A 24,483-nucleotide genomic window follows, 5' to 3' on the forward strand; every position below is an offset into this window, starting at 1 on the left:
CTTTAAAGAAGAGTTGTAAATTTACATTTAGTAGATTACATGCAATCAACTCAACATCCCAGCTTAGAAACTAAATCTGCGGTGGCTCATGGCTTGCTTCTCCCTCGCCCTTCAGGGGCTATCAGAGATTCGCTGCTACCCCGTACCCAGGAGGCTGGCAGACAAAGCACGGTCGACGCTGATGCATGATGCTCTTGCAGCCATGAAGTTGAAAGCCCGGAAGCTGAACTGCCTTAGTTCTGGAAATATTGGTTGCACTTCATTGCCTGATTTTCCGGAAATATAAATATTCCATCAGTGAAAAGGTTTACTTTTGTTCAGGTTGTGAGGGAAATGAAAAAGTTGTCAGAATAGAAAGAAAGAAAGAAAGAAAGAAAGAAAGAAAGAAAGAAAGAAAGAAAGAAAGAAAGAAAGAAAGAAAGAAAGAAAGAAAAAGAAAGAAAGAAAGAGAAAGAAAAAGGTATCAACCCTAACAACAAGGGCAGGGGGAGGGGGAAGCTGGGGGGAGGAGGGGTGCTGGAGAGATGGCTCAGAGGTTAAGAGCCCTGACTGGTTCTAAGTTCAATTCCCAGCAACCACATAGTGGCTCACAACCATTAGTAATGGGATTCGATGCCCTTTGTGTCTGAAGACAGGGACAGTGTACTCATATACATAAAATAAATTTAAAAGATAAAGCTGGGATGTTATAAAGGGATGGTACGAAACCATGTTGCCTGACAGCAACCATTACACGTGGGTTGACCAGAACCACAGCATGCACAGGGATCACAGCAACCCCGTAGGAAAAGGACTTCTCCAAGGGCATCTGCCCAGGAACTTCCAGCCTCAACTAAAGCCACTCTTGTTATCAACCACAGTGGCCAGAATATTGTTTCAAAATATCTAATATTGATCCTTACTTTTGGCTTTGAAGGCTCTGCCTTCAAAACCCTTTGACCACACCCACAGTTCACTATCACAACCCCCCTTCAGTGGTCTGTTATTCCCAAATAAATATCAGTTATTGTTCTGAGAATCTATTCTTGTTTAAAAAAAAAAGTTTGATGAGATTTTTATCAAAAGCTTGTCACCACTTTTAGAAGACAGTGTGCCCAAGGTCAGATGACCAGTCTTTAAAGACTCCAGCTAGAGTTCCTTTACCGTGGTTGCTGTGGAATCCACAGAGGATCCACACACAGATGCAGATGCCTGACCACTGGCTCTGTGTTGTGCCCCCTCCCCCACCCAAGATGATGCACTTGATCACGTCCAAACTAAAGTTAGCCAGGTAGTAGTGGAGCAGGCCTTTAATCCTAGCACTCAGGAGACAGTGGGCAGATCTCTGAGTTCAAGGTCAGTCTGGTCTATAGAGTGAGTTCCAGGAACAAAGGGGCTGCCACCCACAAGTTGAGAAACACTACCTTAGATGTTCCTTCCTCTTTAAGCAATGTTTAATTTATCTGTTTGTTTGGGGTGTGTGTGTGTGTGTGTGTGTGTGTGTGTGTGTGTGTGTGTGTGTGTGTAGGTCAGACGACAACTTGCAGAAATTGTTCTTTGCTTCCACCATGTGGTCCCAGGGATCAAACTCAGGTTATCAGTTTGATGGCAAGTGCCTTTACTGGCTAAGCCATCTAGCCAACACCTTCACACACAAATAAAAAGCAATGGGATTTGGGAGATGGCTCTGAGGTTAAGGACACGTGCTCTTGCAGAGGACCTGAGTTTGGTTCCCAGCACCATGTGGTGAGGCTCATAACTGGCTGTAACTCCAGCTCCAGGACCGCCAATGCTGTCCTCTGCTTTAACAGTGTGTTCATGAGCCGTGTGTGTGTGCACACGCATGCACGCACACACACACAAAACAGCAGTGACAACATCATGCCACAGGACATTCAGTACTTCTGTTCCTACAAACCAAGAGCATTGTGTGTAGCTAGAAGAGAAAGCAGAAGGACTCCAAGCCCAAGCAGGCTCAGGGCAAGAGGAAAAGACAAGGACAGCCAGGGCCTCAAACTTAGAGAGGCTTATCTAAAAGAGGAAGCTTTGGTGACCAAGAGAAGCATGGGACTGGGTCAAGTTGTGGGCAGAGGTGGAAGTGATGTTGGCATAGTCTGTCACACTGGCTTTGACAACCATCTGTGTGCTGTCAGGATATAAGTGCCACTCAGAAGCCAAGAGTAGGGCTCAGGTCGAGTTCTGTCTGTTGTTTCATTTTATTTTGGTTTGTTTGTCTGTCTGTCTGGTTTTTTAATTGAGTGGTGGTGGGGATAAGACAGGAAGAGAGTGTTTAAATTGTTTTTTTTTCCCCTTCTCTTCTGCATGCAGCTATATCTTCCTGGAGGTAGCCTAGGAAATACGAACCATGTGGTTTTTATACTGTTTGGTATTTTGTTATCCTCAAAGCTGTCAATATTTAATTGTAGCCATGGAGTTCCTTTGCACACAAGCCACCAACTGGTCACCCTGTTGGAATGGACCTGAGACACAGAAAATGGTCCAAGACTTGGGCGGGACAGCTTCTGGGGTGCAGAGGAAAGAGTCATTTGGTCAATAGCAGCGTGGGCGACCCTGCCAAAAATGGTGGAATTGATCACCTCGGTTGCATCTTTCCTGACCTCTGCACACACATTAGGAGGCAGGATGCATCTTCTCGTGTGTCTTTGGTAGCCTGACAGGATACTGACTCCACTGCAGACAAGCTGGGAGGGAGGGCTTTTTTTCAAGTTTTCCCAGTCAGTCATTTGGAGAACTCAGAGCAGCCAGAGGGGAAGGGAGGTTCTTGGAGGGAATCTGGGGTCATCTGGGTAGAACAAACTCAAGTTTGGCAGGCCACAGAGAAAAGCAAAATGTACTAAAAAGCAGGAGAAGGGAGACTCAGGGACCCTGTGCAGGGGAGCAGAGTGTGAACTCTCCCCTAGGCAGTGACGGTGACAGTGACAAGCAAGTGATGTTGCCAGCTGCTTCCCTTTCATAGCAGTGCGCGCGCGCTGCTCACCACCGGAAGCAGAGGCTCTCCTGCTGTTGTCCACCGTCAACAAGCGCCCTCGCCATCTTCAGAGAACGTCCATAAGTGGAATAGCCTCGAATAGCCTGGCCTCAGACATCACTCCCAGTTTTCAAGAAAAGTCGGGGTAATCTTAATTAAAAGGGGAAATAAAAGCAAAGGGGATTTTCCTTTCTTTCTTTCTATATCTCGTTCTCTTTTTTTGTTTGTTTGTTTTTGAGACAGGATTTTCCTGTGTAGCCCTGGCTGTTGAACAGTCCTTTCACACATCAGATATTTACATCAAGATTCCCAAGAGTAGCAAAATTACAGTTATGAAAGAGCAATTAAAAAACAAACAAACAAAACCCTTTAAGGTTGAGGGTCGCTACAGCATGAGGAACTGTATCAGAGGGTTGAACATCAGGAAGCCTGAGAAGCACCCAGCTAGGGAGGTAGTAGCTCAGTCAGTTAAGAGCTCACCTTGCAATTATGAGGATCAGTGCTCAACCTCCAGACCCACATTAGAAAAAAAAAGAAAAAAAGAAAAAAACCTAAAAGACAAAAACAAAAGCCCCTGGCCACCATGGTGGCGCTTGAAACCTCAGCTCTGAGGATGTGAGGATTTAAAGAAAGATGATTGCGGCTCGCCAGGGCTCACCTACTGGTCAGCCTAGAGTACTTGTTGAGCTCTGCCAGTGACAGCTCCTGACAGAATGTGGACAGTTCCGGAGGATGTCTTTATATAGTATATATAAATATACTATATAAAGGTATCATACACACACACACACACACACACACACACATATGGACTATAATGGAAAATACTAACAGTCTGTGTTTCTTTTAAGGGTTTTGATACCTCAGACTTTTAGCTGGCATACCCATCCCTCTGCCCATTACGTTTGTTTTTAATATATTATTTATATTAACCTTTGCCAATTTATTAGGTAAAAACTGCGCACATGGGCAACATTAATTTTACTTCTGATTATCAGTGAGACTGACAATGTCTGGTATTTGTCCAGTTCTCATTACATCTTTTTTTTTTATTAAATATTATTGGATTTTTTAAATTATAGGGTCAATCTTTTATTTACCCAAAGTGTCATGTGTTATATTTTCCCCTCAGTGGTGGGGATCAATTCCAGGGCCTCGCATGTGCTAGACAAGCACTTTCATACTAAGCTTCATGATTATTTTTTTTTTCAAAAGCAAAATGGAACATTTAGCCACTGGGCCTGGTGGGCAGTGGCTATTCTCGGGAGCTTATAAATTGGACCACCTTGATTTTGCAAGTGTGGTTAAATTTTACTGTGACAACTGTGGGAATGGTCTCTGTGCCAGGCTGGAAGGAGGGTGCAAGATGTCTAGGCACATGGGAATGCAGGAATACCTGGGAACTTGTATTACAACCCCAAAACAATGAGGAATAATCTGTCCAAGCTTCCTTTGTCGTCTGCTATTATGAAACTATTTAGGAAAAAGGAAAATCAATTTTGATTTTTTTTTCAGGATTTCAGAACTGTCAATCAAAGTCTGTGTCATAGTACGGATCATTCAAAGCCACTCTAATGATCTGTGACAGTGACCTCTTACAGCTTCCTCTTTATCCAAGTCACAACCTGAGATGAGGGTCAGCGTTCTCTGATTTTTCACGGTCCACCCTACTGGACTGAAATGTTCGATATGTCTAAATCAGACCCAGAGATGCCCCAGGCAGCGTGCTCGGCACACATTACACAGCAGCACTAGGCTCCAGTAGCTATCACTTTGTCAGTGACCTGAGCTTCCCAAGTAGTGCTGCTTGGTAAGGAGGCAACCTGAGTAGGTGGGGGCAGAGAGTGAAGCTGAGAGATAAGGAGGGGGTGAAAGAGCATCAGAGGGATGCAAGGCACTGGATTTGTGTGGTACTTGAAAAACACTAAGTACTGGTCACCTCGGTCGATTCATACCCAGTTCCCAAACACCCTTAGGCCCACTTCATATATCTTTCATCCATCCATCCAATCTGTGCCAGCCCAAATTCCCATCCACTAGCACAGATGCGTGCCCAACAAACCTAGACAGACGCTTCCTACAGGTTGAGCCAAATTAGACACTGGCAAACCGATTTCATGCTCACTGCCTTGTATGTCACCCGAAGAGAGCTGCTAACAACCAATAGGAAAGTTATGGTCCAAGAGAAGAAAGGGGAACCACCTGTCCCAGAATCCTACATTACAATGGACATGGTCTTTCTTGGACTTGCTAAGATGACCAATGGCTCTTCACGGTAGTCTTGTCCCACCTGTTTAGTCTAGAGCACTGGTTCTCAACCTGTGGGTTATGACCGCTTTGAGGGATGAACAACCTTTTCACCTAATACCATCCTGCTTATCAGGTGTTTACATTATGATTCATAACTACCAAAATTACAGTTATGATGCAGCAAGAAAAATAATTTTATGGTTGGGAGTCACCGTAACACAAGAAGCTGTATAAAGGGTTGCAGCATTAGGAAGGTTGAGAGCCATTGGCCTAGAGGCAAAAAGGTAAACAAAGGAACAGTAATTGTCTGTGGATGTTTCCAGAGGTAACATGTAACAAACAGAAAATCGGCCTAGCGAGGGCCTGGTCTCTCTGAGCTCGTGGGAAGCGAAGCCACCAGCCTACCAAACTGCCCAAGTTCAGCTACTGCCAGGTGATGGCACCCTGACTGGGAAGACACCAGTGACAGGAGCTGAATAAAGCTGTGGTAAAACGTGGCGCCTCACAGAAAAGAGTTCATGCAGCCAACTCTCGCTGGCAGGGCGCTCGTGGAAAGCGGTGTGGAGATCAGGGTGAAATCCTACTCTGCTCACAGGGCCTCCTACATATCCACGCTTACTCTTCCCTGAAAAAGCCACACACCTTGTGGAGCCTCCCCTGTTTTCCTCATCCTTGACACAGGCTCTCTCTATTAGCCCATGGTGGTCTTCCTCCCCTCTTTTATTACAAGGTCTTCCTATTAGCCATGAGAGCGCCTTCCCCTCCTTGACATGTCTTGCTATGGACGCATGCTAATAAGATGACTAACAGCCCTTGTACTCGGGGTTGGGATGACATGGTGGACTCCCACAGTCTGCCTTCCATTTTCCAGTACTGGGTATCAAACTCATCCTCCGTGGTGGTCTAGGAAAGCTCTCTGCCCTCAGGCACACCCACGACCTGGAGGCTCAGTTCTGAAACTCCTCCTCTACTGTGGGCACTTCCCCTCAGCAGCTAAGGACACACAGGCTGAGGGCAAGCTTCCTCCCATTACTTCCTCTGTCCCACTATTTTGAAAACATAAATGACTATTTCTCAGAGATGCTGAGAGATAAACAAGGCTGCAGCATGAACAATGGCTCAGGCAACGGAGACTCTCTCAACCCTAGACCTACTCTGGCTGCTACCTGCACCGTGTCTGAAAACAGCCTCAGACAATGTTAGCATCATAACACTTCATTCAAACATGCTCCAAGACAATTTTTTTAAAAGAGTGCACAGTTTATTTTTTGAGAAGCAAATGATATCTGGTATCACTTTACTAGAACCAAGCGTTTGTAAACAAAGGACACTCTAAAAAAAAAAAAAAAAAGTTGAGTTCATGAAAAAAAAAATGGAAAAACCTACTCAGAACTAATTTTCTAGTAAGGGCAATTCCTCTGCCTCTTATATAGAAGAGGCTATTGAAAAGAACTTTAGCACATGAATTTCATACTACAACTATCACTACAGAAACTCGTGCTGATACATGTTAAGCTTCTAGTTCTGTTTTCCTTTGTAAAAAGCATAAAAAATTGAAGTTTAGAATTTACTCATAAGATATTATAAAGCATTACTCTCTTCACGGCAAAAGCAGTTAACAAACTTATGGAAAAGAATGTTTAGTTGGCATACTAACATTTAAAAGTATTAAGGTCTTTTACTATTCAAAAATATTTTAAAGAATAATAAAAGGAAAGCTAAGGATGGCCTTACTCAACCCCCCCCCCGTGTGTGTGTATGTGTGTGTGTGTGTCACTCTACAGCCCATGATGTCCTCAAACTCACAGTCATCCTCCTGCCTCTGCCTCCCCCGTGCAAGGACTTACCATGCCTACTTTCAATTTCTACAGTGTATCAGGACCAGAGAATCTGGGAGCATCAAAGATTTAGTAGCGTCCATATTTTAAAGCGTGGTGTGAATTTCTCAGATGCCAAGCAGAACACAGCCCCATCTAAACATCTGCATGTCATCATCAGGGCCGACACCTCTGTAGCAACGTGAAGCTTTTCCTGGAGACCTCAGCCACCTTACTGCCAAAAAATCATTTTCATGAACTCACCCTCAAACATGAAACACAGGGTAGGGCTGCTCTGCTGTCTCTTGGTTACCACTGTACCGAGCTGGCAGGAATCTCTCCCTGTACTAAACTCTTTCAATGCAATGACTTGGGAGGAAGTGGTATGCTGACACCATAGTGGGGGAAAAGTCCTCAAATACAAAAGTCTCTGCGGATGGCTTAATGGAAAGAAACAACTCGGCTAGTTCTAGTTCAAAAGAAACCCAAGAGACCAGGTTTATTTGGCCATAGCTGCACACATGTAGAAAGCTGAAGGTCCCATTTATGTAGCAATTTTGTTGTGCTAAAGGAATGAATATCCAAGGCTGTCCACCCTGAGGTCAGGATGCAATAAAAGCTACATCTACCCAGTGTGGCTGCAGAAAGAGAGCCACGCAGTCTGAGAGGGTTTCCCATCATGAGAGGCAGGTGGGCTCCCGGCCATATTGCTCTCCAAGAGCTAGAGCAAGTTTGACACATTCCCCTTGGGCTGCTCCTAATCGGAAGCCCATTCTGAGTCTACAACCGTCTCCTGCTGCTGAGACCTGCCCATGGAGACTTCTTGCAAGGATACTTTCCCTACAGAACCAAGAGAGGAGGAGCCCTGAGAAGCCATCTTGAAAATGGCCAGTACTGAATTTTCATTTTTGCTCATTTAAAAACAGTCTACAGTTGGACCCTGTGGTGCCTGCCTTTAATTCCTGGGAGGCAAAACAGGCAGGGCTCTTGAGTTTGGGGCCGCCTACTTTATAGTCAGTACCAGGCCAATCAGGGCTATGCACTCTGACCCTGACGACGACAACAACAACAACAACAACAACAGTAATAGAGCCCAGTGTTTTACTTGGTTTTGGGAAGCAGCATTTTTCTGTAAAAGCAGTTGTTTTTCTAAGCAAAGAGGTGTTACCCAGCAAAATTTCAAAAGGCATTTGATGTTTATTTCAAGTAAACTTTTACTTGGGATGGACCTCGTCAGCCACTTTTTAAATCTTGCTTTTAATCTAGGTTTTATGCTGTTCTTTTGATGTATTTAACCAGATAGGGTTAAGGGTACACAAATAATTCTTCATTTTTGGTCATACAAGAAAACTGACCTCATGTCCGATGGAGCATTCTTTTCCCTTTGTCCCTGGGGGATGGGAGGGGAAAACGGAAAGAGTGACTAAGTTTAATATTTTGTGTCATCAACTTTCAACAGGTTGGTGAGGTTTTTAACTAAAAAACACTCAGGGCCCAGATCATATGTTGGAGCAATTCCAACAGTTAAACAGCAGTTTGCCTCTTCAGGGATTGACTATGACACTGAAGCTGGGCTACCTGCTCATGGTGGACTCGGGAGGCCTGTTAAAAGCCTTACACCTTCAGCCTTTTGTCTTTCTAGGTGGCTTGCCACTCGGCCAGCCTCTGCAGCCAGTCAAACCCAGCAGAACCTTCTAGAGTGCTCTGGAAAGAACACTTAAGGGCTAGAGTGAACCTGTGTTCAGTGTTTCCATGCTCGTCTCTGGCCAGGGGAAATACCAAATCAGGCATCTGGAAAAGACAGATGGCCCAGAGGAACAAAGACCTCTCCAAGCCTGAAAGCGGCAGCCCGCCTACGTGCCCACCTGCCTGTCCTCAGCTGCCTGCAGACATCGAGCAGCGGCACCAGAGGCACGGTAGCTTAGGTCAGACACAGCCTGCAGACCAGTGTGGTCTAACTTCCCAATGGATAGGTTCTTATCACGCTGGAGCACGCCGGAGCACAGAGTAGTGGAAGTGTGTGGTTCTTTAGCAATGCCAGAAAACAGAGACATGTGGTCTGTGGGGAGCTCTACCTGCAGTGTTACCATCCCTCCACAGAACTTTCATGCAGGTCTCTCTCAGTTCCAGAAAAGCATGAGAAGTCTGCTGGCATCTCTCCGTGTAGTGCGCACACCGCGTTTTTCTCGGCTGTTCTGTGAACGGCCAAAGAAAGGGGTGGGGCTGCAAGGTGAACAGTTCAGAGGTGGAAAGGGTACGGCCTATACAGGCCAAGTTCAGCCAACGTCTTTGAGGTTTTCTTTTATTTCCATAGTTCTGAGTCACATAGCTTCCTCTTTGGACTTTTAACAATAACTAATGAGTCTTAGAAAATGAATCAGTATTCATTGGAAAATGCTAAATGTCATCTTGTTCCTTATCCATGGTTTTATGTCCTTTAGAAATGTTTTTCATGGTCTCCAAGACTATTCAGAATTGAAGTTCTGTATTCGTAAGCGCCTCTGTGCTGGGTCTTCATTTCCCTGTGAGAGCAATGCCAGCCCTAGCCCACTGGAAAAGAGCTGAGCCCTGGACCAGGGAAGCACACACATACAGGATGCAGTTCACACTGTGAACTGCTCTGGCCTGGAAGGGAGGAAGAAGGAAGCCCTAGACACCTCCAGTCCCTCCTAGTCTCAGAAGGAACTGGGAAGCATGGAGTCCGGGCAGAGGGGAGCAAAGGGGAGAAAATGGCAGTGACCCTGCAGACAGAGGAGAGGCCAGCATCTGTTTTGTAGGGATGTAGGAACCTGAGCCTTCAACATCCTTATGATATGAATACCAAGAACAACAATAATAACTAACAGTTACTGAGCTCTTGCTACGTGATAAGGAGTGTTATAGGTGCTTTTAAGTGTCATCAACTCCTATCTCACAACATGGTGGTAGTGTTTATGATGATGACTGTGGTAGTGTTGTTGATGGTGATGGTGATGGTGGTGGTGATAACAATGGTGGTGGAGGTGGTATGATATGATGGTTTGGGGGCAGGGTGCTGATGCTGATAATGATGGAGTAGTAGCACAGACAAGTCTAAGAACATAGCAAGAATCTGATCTTACATGATCTATCTCAGGAGCCCATGCTTCAACACGTAAGCACCTCCCTTGGTGCTGGTCCTGGATCCCCTGCCTCCTTTATTGCCCTAGCCTTACAAGAAAATCCCTCAATAAAAAAGTCTGACTTAGGAAATGGTGCAGGCTCTGTTGGAGGCCTTCCTTCCTGGGATGTGGGGTCAGTCTGAGCTTAAGGGGTGGCCCAGTGTCCTACTAAAGCTGGCTGGGTTTGTTCTGAAAGAGGACACTGCTGAAGATAGTCCCGTGGGCACTTACGGGCCCTGGCAAGGTGTCGCCTGAGGTGAGGTACACAGCCACCTCTTTCTTCACTACCCTATTGTGTGCTCGATCCTGGATTCCCACTGCCCCCAACAGTCACTGCCAGGTGTCTGTGGCCCTTACAAGCCAGTGTTACCAGACACCAGGCACCAGATCCTCCATCTTTCTACAGCTACAGCACTCAGAGAAGAGCCTCTGAGAAGCGTCTCGTGCGTGCCTTTTTTCTTTCTTAAAATATGAGAATAGCATGCATCAACTCTGGAAATCGTTGACACAATTAAGATTTTACAGTGGTGACAAGAAGCAGTGAACATTGATAACTTTTTTTTTTTGAGACAGGGTCTTAGGAAACTATCTAGTCCAGGCAGGCCTTGAACTCCTGACCTTCCTGCTTCTACCTCCCAAATGCTGTGATTATTGGCATTAGCCATCACACCCACTCACCCACTGATAACTTTGGAGAGCGTTTTCCTCTAGTTTTATACACTTTATTTTAAATTTATAATTATTCATGTATGTGGTTCTGAATTATCTTTTCACATAAAACCTTCCTAGGTTTTTTTTTTTTTAATATTTATTTTTATTTTTTCTGTATGGGTGTTTTGCCTGAATGTTTTATATGTGCACCACATGCATGCAGTACTCACAGAGGCCAGAAGGGGGAAGATAGAAACCCTAAAAGTGCACTTGTGGGCAGTTGTGAGCTGTCAAGTAGGTTCTAGGAATCCAACCTGGGACCTCTGCAAGAGCAGCCAGTGCTCTTAACTGTGGAGCCATCTCTCCAGCCCAACCTTTCTTACTCTTTTATATTACTTAAATGCTCTTTGAAAATATGAGTTTTTAAATAACAGCAGCGTGTTTTTTTTTTTTTTTTTTTTTTTTTTTTTCACATCCTCCTGCCGTCAATAACTTAGTTCTACTTTGCCTTTATAACTATGCTGGCACTAATATGCTTATAGAGTCTGCGTGTGGAGACACACTTTTAAGCCCAGCACTCAGGAATCAGAGGCAGGAGGATTGCTGTGAGTTTGAGGCTAGCCTGATCTACAGAACAAGTTCCAGGTGTGAAAAAACAATGCCTATATCCAAACTTGTGAACAGCTAGTATTTTGCTGTAAAATCAATGATAGATATGGAGGCACCAGATCAGAGATTGAACAGTTTAAACTTGCTTAGTGCAAACAACCTACTGGGAGTGCTTACTTTCCCCCCCTCCCTCTGGTCGAATAACATGAATGCTCCACTGGCAACCGTAACATGGTTAAAACAAAAGACTGCATTTTGGGGAAATATTTACCCTAATTGATTTTCCCAATGGGTCAGAATAGTATTAATTCCGTGTACATATATAACATGCCCAAAGGAGGGTTTACCTGTTTTAAGAACAAACCCATTATGATTAGAAGTTCCCAACTTCAGGACCCCAGAAGCCCAACATGCTATGGCATTTCAGAATAGAAACTGCATTAGAAACCACTGAGCCAATCAACTATCTTATGTATGAATAGAGTAAACAAACTCAGAGAGGTTCAGTGGCCCAGCCGATGTACCAAAATCGGAGCAGGAGTCTAGGTTCAGGCACTGAGAGTCATTTCTTGAGTCCAGGTTGGCACTTTGACCTAATGGAAGCAGCAGCTCACTGTTACCAAGATGAGAAGAAAGACTATAGAGATGTATTTGCAAAAGAAGTTATGCTCTAAATTCTATTTTGTCTTTAAGTATGAAATCAGAAAGAATTCTTTTATAGGAAAAAGCAAATGTAAACATCTTCAATTATACTCTATTCAGCAGGATCCCTCTTGGATTTACAAGTGTCTTTTCTTTGCACCATTGACATAGTCAGCATGTATCCACTGAATTCTCGTCCAGCCTGCAGTTACTAACTTTCTACAACGGCAAATCCCTGTGTGAGTACTGCGGTAGAAGGAGAGGAGAGTACCATGGTGAGAAGTGAGGAACTAACTCACTCTGGAGAGAGGTGGGGAGGAAGGCACATGAGCCCACCATAACATGTCTAACTGGGTTGTGATGGTTATACGGTTTGTACCATAGATGCTACCGAGCAACAGAGAGGGGCAGCTTCCTGGAGGAACTGTGCCTACACTTAGAGAAACCTATGTGCAAGGTGAAGCTGGAGAGGCGTCCGGGGCCAGGCAGTGTTCAGGAATCCGTACCTTTGTGTAGAACTGTTGAGGAATCTGTGGAAACTATTGAAGCATCTCACCAGCTCCTCAATGGACCATTTCATAGTATTCAGACATGTATAGTCTCTGGATAATTTCCCAGTTTCAGACACTTACAATTAACTACACAATTCTGTGACACTTTCACACTACCAAAATAACAGTCATGCATTACACAATCACATTTCAGTCAGGGACAAGACCTCAGAGATGATGATGGTCCTGTCGGATCCTGCTTAGTGCAGTCGCTTTTTGTATAAGTGCACTCTGTGATGTTAGCACAATGATGACATCACCTACAATGCATTTCCAAGACCATGCCATCCTCTATAAGTTATGTATACAGGCTGGAGAGATGGCTCAGCAGTATGAGCACTGGCTGCTCTTCCAGAGGTCCTGAGTTCAATTCCCAGCAATCCCATGGTGACTCATAGACATCTGTATTGGGATCCAATTTTTACTTTTATTTTTTTATCTTTTTATTTTTCATCTGATCTAAAGAAACCTTAGTACATATTTGGGTGCTATCCTAATAAAATATAAAACTACATCCATGATTTTGTTTGTTTGTTTGTTTGTTTTGTTTGAGACAGGGTCTTACATAGAAAAGTTTGATCCTCCTGTCCCCACCTCCTGGGCTACTGGGGATGATGACATGTTTGCATGAGCCACCACTCCCAGCCTTGAATTTCATATGGCACGATGTTTTTCTCCCTAAGAAATATTTTAATTAATAATTGTTTAAATAAAGAATTGCTTATCCATAGTGCTCAAAACCATCTTCTAAACCACCAACAGGGAAATGGAGGCACACAGTGCTGGGGAGGGAAGGGCGACAGCTCAGGCAGACACTCAGACACCGTCTTTACAGTAGGAGAGTCGGAGGGGCACACGCCCTCCCCCACACCTCTACCCTCCCACGTCAAGCGGTGACACTGTTACCCACAGCTTGTTATTCAGACTGTCCTTTGCCTAGCTGGTCAGCACTTGCTCCCAGCAGCTGTTAGACCGCTCGGCTCTGAGCTCCACCCGCAAGGGAACGCCCATCTTCCTATTCATCTTCCAGAGTTTTCGGAGCTGATTAAGCTTGGAGATTCGGCTTCTATCTATAACTCCCATGTGACAGAAACAGCTATAATTCCTGCCAATGCCTTCCTAATACTTCCTGTTAGCTGAGTGATTTTATTTTTTGTTAAAGATTAATGTACTTATTTTATGTATATGAGTGCACTGTCATTGTCTTTAGACACACCAGAAGAGGGCATTGGATCCCATTAGAGATGGTTGTGAGCCACCATGTGGTTGCTGGGAACTGGACCTCTGGAAGAGCAGTCAGTGCTCCTAACCACTGAGCCATCTCTCCTGCCCTAGCTGGATTTTTAAAATTTGAGTTATCCATAAGCCCTGAACTTTAATAACTGAGAAATTTCAATGAGGGAGTTTCATGGTATCAAACCAGCTTAACACAAATTAGTTATACATTAGAGTATCTGTTTTCTTGTGCGTTGAATAGCAAGATCTAGTGGATAGGCTATTATGTTCTTCAAAGTGGAAATGGGTATAAACAATATATAAAGATGTCTGCAGATATAATATGCACCAATTAATCTACTGTTGTGTAATAATTTACCCCAGGACCTCACAAGCACTTAAACCAAGGCTATTACATTGTATCACAGAACCCACAGGGCAGAGACCTTCTCACACAGCCTAGCTGTATGCCTCTGTATCACAGGACTTCAGTCAAGGTTTCAGTCAGGGCTGTAATCTCACTAGAAGGTTTGACTGAGGGAGAAACTGTTACTCACGCTTCAGTCTCCACCCTCCCCAGCCCAACCCCCTTTCCCCACCTTCCCCCAGCTGCTGGCAAAAGGCCTCCCTTGGCTCCATGGCATTTAGTTCTCTATAGGAGAGTTGTTCCAGACGCTGTGTTTGGCTTTCTTCAGAGAAGAAGACAGTGAGGATGGACACCGAAGTCTCCGCAACCTGATCTCAGAAGGGCACCCCCTCCTCTCTGTATCCTTCCTTCACCAAAGCGAATCCTTAAATCCGTTCCACAGGCGGGGCGGCTCACCAACAAGCGCTTGTTATATCACAGACTGTGGGTCTGAAGGAAGCGTTTTATAGAAGGACTTGAATTTCAAGGGGCTCACTGGACACTGTCTTGTAAGTCGCCTGCTACCTGGCGACATAAAACATCTACAATTTTCTGCAGGAGATGATGTCACAAGGGCCCCTAGTTCTAACTCACTTTGCTGGCTACATTCACAATCCAAGGAAATGCAAAACTCCTAGGGGCTAGTAAAGACAGAGAAGTGAAACTTCCTTCCTAGTTATTTGCATTTTTGTATGTGTATGAGTGTTTTGTGCCTGCATGTATGTTTGTGTACTACATGTATGCCTGGTGTTCATGGAAGAAGGCACAGAATCCCCTGAAACTGGAGTTACAGACAATTGTGAGCCACATGGATGCCGGGAATCAAACCCAGGTCCTCTGCAAGTTAAGTGCCCTTAGCTACTGAGCCATCTTACCAGCCCCAGAAACACCATTTCTCTCTCCAGTTTGTAGACTTCAGGTAGAAAGCCTCTTTGTATGAAGTAAACAGTCTATCTTACACCATCTAAAAGCAAGTTGGATGCCTTGGGCATGGGCACAACGATTCTCTTTTTAAACCATGAGTTTGTGGTCCACTCTGAAGACTTCCCTTGCAAAAGGCAAATGTTTGGCCTCAGTGGGTAACTCTGGGATTTCAGTTTTAGGGACCCTTTACCTACTCTGGACTTCAGCAATCTGCGTATGCAAACAAGCCCTGGTTTGAAGCAATAACCACCTTCCTGATGCAAAGTAGAAAACAAGAACAGGGGGAGATAAATGAGATAAATGTTTTCCTGCAGAATTCTTCTCTTTTAAAAACTGGGGCCACTGAAAACAGGGATCTAAATCACTCCTGGAGAGGAGGGTGGCACTTTACCTCAGTTTCTTTCATAGTCACGACCCCTGTAGCCAAGCTGCCAGCAAGTGTGGAGTAGCCTGGGCTACTGTGGAAGAGGCTGAGCCACAGAATCAGTCGACTCCCCTGACACATGCTTGCAGGTTTCAATTCTGCCATCCTGGACCTCAGTAGAAATCTCGTCACTTGCTCACAGGAATGCTTTGTTCTCATTTTCTCAGGGTAAGACAGAGGCCACACGTAACATGTTTCATAACTGGACTCTGTCTAGTGCTGGAACTCGGTCCCAGAGCTGTGCCTGGCACTGGCTTTTCAGCTGTGGAATTACAGAAGTCTTGGGGACTCTGTTGTTCGCTGAGGCCGCAGAAGCAGCAAACAATTCACTAACTGGTTTTTGAAGCATCCCGATTGTTTGATAACCAGCATTTCTGTATCAGGGCAAACAAGAACAAATACCAACTATGGAGAGTGCTGCTTGGGAACGTACCCTTGGGAGGATGTTGCTTATTAGAGCTGACCTTCATCCCTGCAGCACTCTGGCCGGCGTGGAGGGGACAGAGCCCAGCTTTCTTCCCAGAGCCCTGTGCTGCGGCCACAGCCTCGGGGTCCTGGATCACTTCTAAGGCCTGCAGAACCTCTCACTCAGATCTCCCTGGGGCATCTGCCTGACAGTATCCCTGCGTCCAGTTACTATCTGGACATACAGACTGGGACACTGCTGCTGGCTAACGGCTTTTGTGTAGGAGAGGCCAGGTGTTCTGTGGGCTGCCTGATCAGCGTGGTTTTAACCCACAGGTAACATCGCTCCCAAGGTGCCCACCACTATGTGTGGCAGAGGCCAAGGAAACAGGTTATTCATGGATCTGTGGATCGTCCCACCTAAGAGCAACGACTTGAAATGGGTGGGTTCCATTATTTTAGGCAGACCATTCTGCAGTGCCTCTGGCTGCTCACGTAGAATTACAAAATGCTTTTTGAACTGCTAAAATGCTCCAGTTTGCTTTACTTCATGCTTCTGGGAAGTAGATGGCGGGAGCTCTGAACCCACAGAGACCTGTGGAATTCAGTCACTTCCTCCCTGAGGAATTCTCATCTGAGTAAATAAGACTCACGCAGCACCTGCCTCTGATGCAGGTTGAATATCCAACAGAAATAATTGACAGACAGACGTAATAAATGTGCTCTTGGTATCGGAGAGCAGCAGTAAGAATACAGAACTTAATCTGTTTCCGTAAAGAAGAAATGCTAGTATCATAATGCAATCTTTACATAAATGTAAAGGTTGAGGCCGCCTGACCTGTCTCGCTATCGTTTCCACGTCAGCAAAGGAAGACTGGACTTGGTCAGTCAAAGCTTTTGCAGTGTTAATGAACTACTCATATTAAATAGTTAGTTTTTGTCCACATAAGCTGCTTTCTGTTTGTTTGTTTATTTGTTTGTTTGTTTGTTTGTTGAGATACGTTCTGGCCGTGTAGATAAGCTGGCTTCAAACTCACAATCCTGCTGGCATTGCCTCACTAGGATTACCAGTATACACACTCACTCTTGGCTTCACATAAGCTAGTTAAAAGCAAAGACAAAAAGTGACTTAAAATGTCGAACTGTAAGTTAACGGTTTGGCATGGACTCAAAATTTATCTAGGAGAATTCAGATCTCCCTGGGTGATGTAATATACCTCCGTTTTCATAGAAAAATCACTTAAGATTACTTCCCTAAAATTTTGGAACTGCACCATATCTGTTACAAATGCAACCCCAATTATCTTTAGTACAATTTTTACATAAATGTAAAGGTTGAGGCCATCTGACCCATCTCGCTGTCAGTTCCACATCAGCAAAGAAAGGCTGGACTTGATCAGCCATTGCTTTTGCCGGTTTTGTTAAGACACAGACTTTTGTTTCTCAAAACAAATATTATAGAATCTATTGGTGATGAAAGAGTTAAAGGCAAGGCTTGAGACAAGAAGCATGCCTTCTTCCCACTTACCCCCAAGAGCTCTGTCTCTCTGATTAGACATCAGAAATCAAAGGCTCTTCAAGACGCTACACCAGCCCTGTCCCACCTCTTCTACAAGTGCTTCGTGGGTCACAGGGTAATTCGGGAGTGACACTGAACCGCTGAGACCACCGAGAAAGAGTGGTCAGTGTCTTCTAGAACCCTCTTTTAGGTATACACAAATATACCCCACTCTCCTAATGGACCTCAAACAGGTATCTCAAACTCGATAAACCCTGAACTCTTGATGTCCCCTGCTGTATAGCCACCCTGCCCACTGCCTTCATTCCTTTTTTGATGGCATTTCTGTTTTTCATGTGCTTTGGCCAAAATTCTAGGAATTCCTTGATTCCTCTCTCCTTCAAATCTTATTCAACCCAACAGTTAATCTTATTGAATTTTGCTTTTTAGATTTTATTTTTAATTATGTGTATGTGTGCATATGTGCATGTGAGTGCAGTGCCCGTGGAGGCCAGTAGAGGGCTTTGGGTAGCTGTGAGCCACACCACATGGGTGGTGGGAACGAAACTCTTAATGGAGCTATTCCTCTAGCTGCTCTGATCGTTTTGACCTTCAAAATGTCCAGGCTGTGCACCTCCTCAGGTCTGTCAGCCTGGCCTGTGGCACCTCCCTCCCTCTCTCTGGTGCAGCACCCGGGATTCTTAACCATTTCTTTCTCCCTTTCTCTCACTCCCACAGTCTACAGTAGAGTAAGGCCACAGCATTTCCTTCCATCGCCTGGATTTCTCTAAAGTTATTTCTCACTTTGAGTGAGAGACAGAGTGCCCACTGGCCTATTGGACCTCCAGCACTCTGCTTCCAACATCTGCTTTCTCCCTTCTCTGCCTGAGTTCCAGTGGTTCCTGGTTATTCCTTGGGCATGCCAGCTTCCTCCCATCTACCTGTGTGGCATCTTCTCTTACTCCTTCCAGGTCTGTACTGTCTCCTCACAAGCATCACTCCCATCCACCATTTAAATTCACACCCATCACTGTCCCGTCTCTATCCCTTTCCTGTTTACTCAGTAATCATGACTCTCTAACCTTCTAAAAGTGTACGCTATAAAAGCTGGGTATGGTGATGCATGCCTGTAAGCCCCACACGCAGGAAGATGGTGAATTTGAGACCAGTCCGAGCTACCGAGTGACGCTGTTTCAAAAACAATGAAAAATCACGTAGTGTTTCTTACGTATATTGCTCATGACTCACAGCCTCCAACTGGACAAGAAGGTCTACATGGAAGGTGATCAATAAATGTTTCTGAATTAAGAGGAAATGTCAAGGAAGAAAGAGGGGAAAGGGAATGGAAGGGGGGGAAGCAGAAAACAAACCTGACCTGACTGTGTAATAAAGCCCAGCATCCAAAGGGCCCTGTGAGTTCTAGTTCAGAGCCTGCGTGTGTGCTGTCTTCTCTCACTTGTAGGTGAGATGGCCCGGTTGGTAAGTTGCTTGCTCTACAACCCTAAGAACCTTAGTTCAAGTGTCTAGAACCCACTTTAAAAACCCTGCTGTGGTAGTTCCTGCTGGTAACCTCAAAGCTGCAGAGGCTGAGGCCGGAGGATCCTTGGGGCTTACTGGCCAGCCAGTCTACCTGATCAGTGCTGGAGAACAACTGGGAAACCTTCAACACTGACCCCGAGTGCCCCTCCCTGCTTGTAGTATTTCATTCATTTCATGTACATAGGTTTTGTTTTTGTCTGCATGCATGTATATACCAGGTGAATAGCTGTTGCACACCAAGGTTAGTGGAATGCATTGGATCTCCCAGGACTGGAGTTACAGACAGTTCTGAGCTGGGTGATGCTGCTAGCGAATCTGGGTCCTTTGGAAAAGCAGCCATTGTTCTTCTTATCCACTGGGCCATCTCTCCAGGCAGCGTGGGATGTTTTAGAGAAGAACAGAGGAGGAAAAATGACACCAAAAAGTGGTTGCTGTCTGCCCAGGAAAGACCCTAAAGAGTGGCTGTGCTATTAAAAGGCACAGCCTGTGGTTTTCATTTGCAGTTCCTGACCAAGGCAGGCCCTAGAAGCTAGGACTTCCCCAGGTGGATCACGAAACATCTAATCTTCTCCAGCCTTTTACTCTTAGAAGAGGCCACAAAGGAATTCTCCGACTTGCCTCTGCCCTACAGTAGTCAGAAGACCCTCCGTTCCAGAGGGGTTCCCTGCCCTACACTATGGGTGGTAGAACTGCTGCCTGGAAAGGCCAAGAACGCTGAACACACAGGTTTCCCTGGTCAGTCTACATCCTGCATTATCTCTGCAATGAAGCTTCTACCAACCCAGTAGGATAGGGTTAGAGAGTTTCCAGAGAGCTGGGGGGACAGACGGGGGAGATTTCTGCTGAAGGGGCATACCAAGTCCCTTCTCCCACATTTCAGCCCATGTCCTTTGTGATACACTTCATAATCATGGGTACACACAACTGTCACCCTCTCTTCTACAAGCTTCTCTAGCAAATTAGTCAAACCTGAGGAGGAATTATGGAAACACCAATTTGCAGTCCGTTAGTTAGAATCACAGGCAGTGCAGCTTGCAACTCACATCTAAAGTGGGGAAGTGGAGAGGTGGGGAGGTGGGGAGGTGGGGAGGTGGAGAGGTGGGGAGGTGGGGAGGTGGGGTGCGGCCTTGAGCCCTCCACCTGTCAGACATTATCCCGGGGTGGACCGTGGCAAAACTGAGCTGGCTCAGAGGACATCAGCGGGTGTCTACAGCACAAGTGCCTGCTCACTCATGAGTGTAAATTCTCTTGTGCTTTCCAGGGTCAGAGATGTGATCTGTGTTAGGAGTGTGTAGAAGGAGAAGCTTGAGGCCCAGACACAGGTTAGCAACTTCAAATCCAACCCCTACAGAAGAGATCCTCTCATCTTAGGCTCAGAATAGCTGACCCTCATTAAAATTCACAAGGAGCTGCCCGGCCTATGAGAATGGACAGAAGATGTCATTCTTTCCATTGTTCATGCCATCCATTGATCCTACCGTCTGGATGATCCCCTCCAGAGACAACTGAGTCTGCTGCAGGTTTCTGAGGGTGGACCAGCAGCCACGCTTTCAGTGCTAAGGGTGACTGGCTCTCTCAAGGACTCTTCCCCCAGGCCAGTGAACGCTGACACTCATCCACACTTTACAAGAGATTTTAGTCAGAGTTTTGACCCATATCTCGTCTACAAGAGTCAATCTACTTTCCTGTCCTAGTCCATTACTAACCACTCCTCTTCCTTACTTCTCAAGGACCAGGTCCTTACACACACACTTTATCTGGGTGAGATGGATTAGGTTATAGTTACACTGTTACAAGGTTATAGTTACATTGTTGTCTGTCAGGGGGAATGCAGAAGGAAGTAGCAGCAAGCAGAGGTGACTTTGTCAGACCCACAACCTCTTGGTCTGCCCCACATTAAGCATGAGCCAAAAGAGGTGCCACCGAGGCACCAGCGCTGGGATCAGTTCTAGGCCTGAGTGCCACTCATATAAGTTGTTCTAACCTCCGCCAGGTCACTTGACATTTCTGGATCTGTTTCCAAATTTTAAAATGGGGGAGTCCTAAAGTCTCTTCTCTTTCTTAAAAAAATAAAATAAAATCTATTTTCTATTTGCCTCCTAGAATTCTAAATGATGACCAGAGCATCTGCAAGCCTCTTTCCTAAACTCTTCCCAAAACCAGATGTTCCTGGCACCAAGGAAGGGAAAAACAATTCTTCAATAACCCGAAATTTGAGTCTTTTAGGGCCAATTACCTCTGGCTTTTCCAGGTCTTCTCTTACCACTATTTCCCTTATAAATCCTTAAAAGAAAAAAATTCGTAAACCATTCGTCCTTCCTGATTCATCGGGATCTATCTCATACTAATGACTCTTTCCAAACTATTTCCCTTGGGCACACCCTCTCCGGCATTTACCTCTGAGAGGCTGCTCACCAGCCTCGCTTCGCTCCCTTTTACAGGGAGCCCTGTTTAACACACTGGATGACTGGCTGCACAAGGAACCATACCATCTACACAGAAAAACTCTGGCTTCAGAAAGTGACAGGCACGCAGAGGCAGGAGACATTTGAGAGAAGAAATGAAGAGGAAGGGACAAAGGTAGGAAGGCATGGTGCTCTGTGGGAGAGGTCCTGGGAGAATTCCCAGTGGCAGTTCAAGTGTGTTCATTTCAGGGAGTTGTAGAGTTGTATTATTTTCCCCGAGAAGGCCCAGTGCAGGGAGGAGCTGAGCTGGAGCATCCATTCTTTTCCTTTAAGAGCTTCCTCTGGGCAACTCTCTGCAGAACAAGCTGGTGAGATACCAGGCAGCCCCTCCTCTAGACCTATACCCAGTCCTCTGAAGTCAGAAACTTCCTACAGATTTCTAATGCCTTTAAGGAGGACAAGGTCTTCCCACTGGTGACCCAGAGATCAAAGGAGACACATTAAGTACCACCACACAGAAAATAGCAGTGCTCACTGGCAACCTCTCCAAATGAGTCCATTCACACATGGGTGACATCTCAGTCTAAACGTGGTTCAAATCATTGTACACTCCAACATACCATCTCATCATGTTTCAGACAGAGTCTTACCATATAGCCCAGGCTGGCCTCAAACTCAGAAATTCACCTGCCTCTGCCTCTTAAGTGCTGGGATTAAAGACATGCACCACCATGCTCAGCTCATGTAACAATTTTTAGCTGAGAAAATAAAATCCCTAAGGGATTCTTCCACATATACCACACAGACACACACACACACACACACATGCACACACACCTTACTACAACTCAACAACTTCCTTTTATGTCACACTATGATTTCCAGCTGTTAGAGCTTGGATCTGAGGCGTTCTCCCTACAGCTCTTGCTTTGGAAGCCTAGCTCCCACTGAAGCAGTGTTCAGAGCTAGGACTGTTGAGATGTAACTGGATCCTGAGGGCTCTGACTTCATCAATGGATTGATTCCATGATGGACTCATAAATGGATGCATTATTGGAAGGTGGTAGACATTACAGGTGGGACCTACTTATAGGTGGCAGGACACTAAGATTGTGTGCTAGAAAGATATACTTTATCCCCTGTCCCTTCCTGTCTCTTTCTTGGCTTCCCAGCTACTGATAGGTGAATTTCCCACTGCCATTCTCTTACTCCACAATGGTCCTGTCATGCTACAAGTACAGGAGCCAGACAACTATAGGCTGAAACCTTCACGACTGTGAGCCAAAACCATGTATTCCTCCATAACATAGCTCATACCAGAAATTTTATCACAGTGATGAAAAGTCTTATTAAACCACACAAACAAATGTTAATGTAAAATCCATACTGAAACGCAGGATGAACACAAGTGCAGAGGAGCCAACTTCACTACGGACAACACCAAAACATATTTTGATGTCTTATTAGTTGGTCTCAAAGCAATAACTTTTCATTAAGAAATCACAAAACTGGTAGGTAAAGGAATACCCACTCAAACAGCTGTGGGTTCGATTCCCAGCGCTGTGCTCACCTCACATGGATTCTGGGAAAAAGAGGCTGTGTGTGTCAGGTCTGGGAAAGGAAGGTTGAGGGCCCCACTCCTAGTTTTTCTTTAGAGAATCCGTAATACGTCCATACTGTCTCTCACAAAGCTGGCCGTTTTTCTCTCCGGCTTTAAGATGACAATTCATCTCTTCTCACCTTCGAGCTGAACTCTGTTTCACTTGGCAGTAACACCTAACTAAAACTTTCTAGTGCTTTCCCACTCAGTGTGACCATTTGCCACCCCGGATCCACCTCTCTTTCAGACCCCTTCCAGCCTGGAGGTCAGGATGATGTATAAGGAGAACCCTTCATAAACTTTTTTTCTGGCATCTCTAACACAGTGGAGGCAGAAAGCTGGTAAAAAAAAAAAAAAAAAAAAAAAGCCAAGAAATGCCTACGGGAGAGCAGAAGAAATGGAAACAGCTTTTGGATCAATACATACGGGAAAAAAAAAAAAAAAAAAAAAACATCAGGTCCATCTGGAAAGCATTTTAACAAAACAAAAAGGCCCTTTCTAGTATGAACAGCAGATTAGCATAATTCAAAACTCCCTGAACAGCAAAGCTCCCTGACAAACTTTACAAAGCAAAAGAAGTGCTCCTTCGAGGGACCCGCAGCCATGCCGCCTCTCCCCTGCTCTAGGGTAGCACCAGGAAGCAACCGGAAGGAGACCACCCGACTGCAGACCCTGCTTCACCGGCTCAGGCATTTGTACTAGAGGCTCCGATGGCAGGGAAGCCGGACCTGCTCTGGTCCACCCGCTGCAATCATGAGCTGCCTCTGTCAGCACAGGGAATGGTTTTTGGGAAAACAGTGAGGTTCGGATCTCCGCTTAGAGAGCCTCCCTCAGCATCAGCTTCCTCTCCACTTGCTTGCACAACGTGATAGTAAAACATGAAAATAGGCAGCAATGCGAGGACATACCAATACCGAGCTTTTACTTTCATCACTGCCCTGGTTATTTTGCACTACTGGAATGTAAACATTCCGCCAAACCTTTCACCCCTTGTTCTTTTTCAGTCCAGACACGTTGGAAAACTAAAGCCAGACCCAAGACAGAGAGGAAACTGGAAACTGATCCTAGTCCTCTCTCTCCGTCGCTATTTGTTTAGGTACTTGGTTTTAGACAAGGCCTCTTGTAGCTCAGAGTGGCTTTGAACTCATTCTGTAACTGAAGAAGACCGTAAAGACCGGATCCTCCAGCCTCCACCTCCCGAATGCTGAGATTACGACCACACCCAGTTTCCGTGGGGCTGCAGTTAAAAGCAGCAAACCCAGGCTCTGTGCACCCGAGACAAGTGCTCTCTACCTACTGAGCCCCAGCCCCAGTCCCAGCCAAAGCAAAACAACCCCGCTGGCTAACTTGGCTGTTCTAATGCTTCGCAAGACCTCCTTCCTCCTCTTGACTCAGACTTGAGACACTGCCCTTGCTCTTCACAGGTCTGGAAGCAGCCG

General features: G+C 45.4%; 1 protein-coding gene across 2 annotated transcripts in view; it reads right to left on the minus strand.

Moving 5' to 3' along the window:
- Positions 1-24,483, minus strand: part of Wipf1 (WAS/WASL interacting protein family member 1) — a 97,680-nt gene that overhangs the window by 29,556 nt on the left and 43,641 nt on the right. The gene's annotated exons all lie outside the window — the stretch shown is intronic.

Source organism: Mus pahari, chromosome 3, assembly GCF_900095145.1.
Source record: "Mus pahari chromosome 3, PAHARI_EIJ_v1.1, whole genome shotgun sequence".
Lineage (NCBI taxonomy): Eukaryota > Metazoa > Chordata > Mammalia > Rodentia > Muridae > Mus > Mus pahari.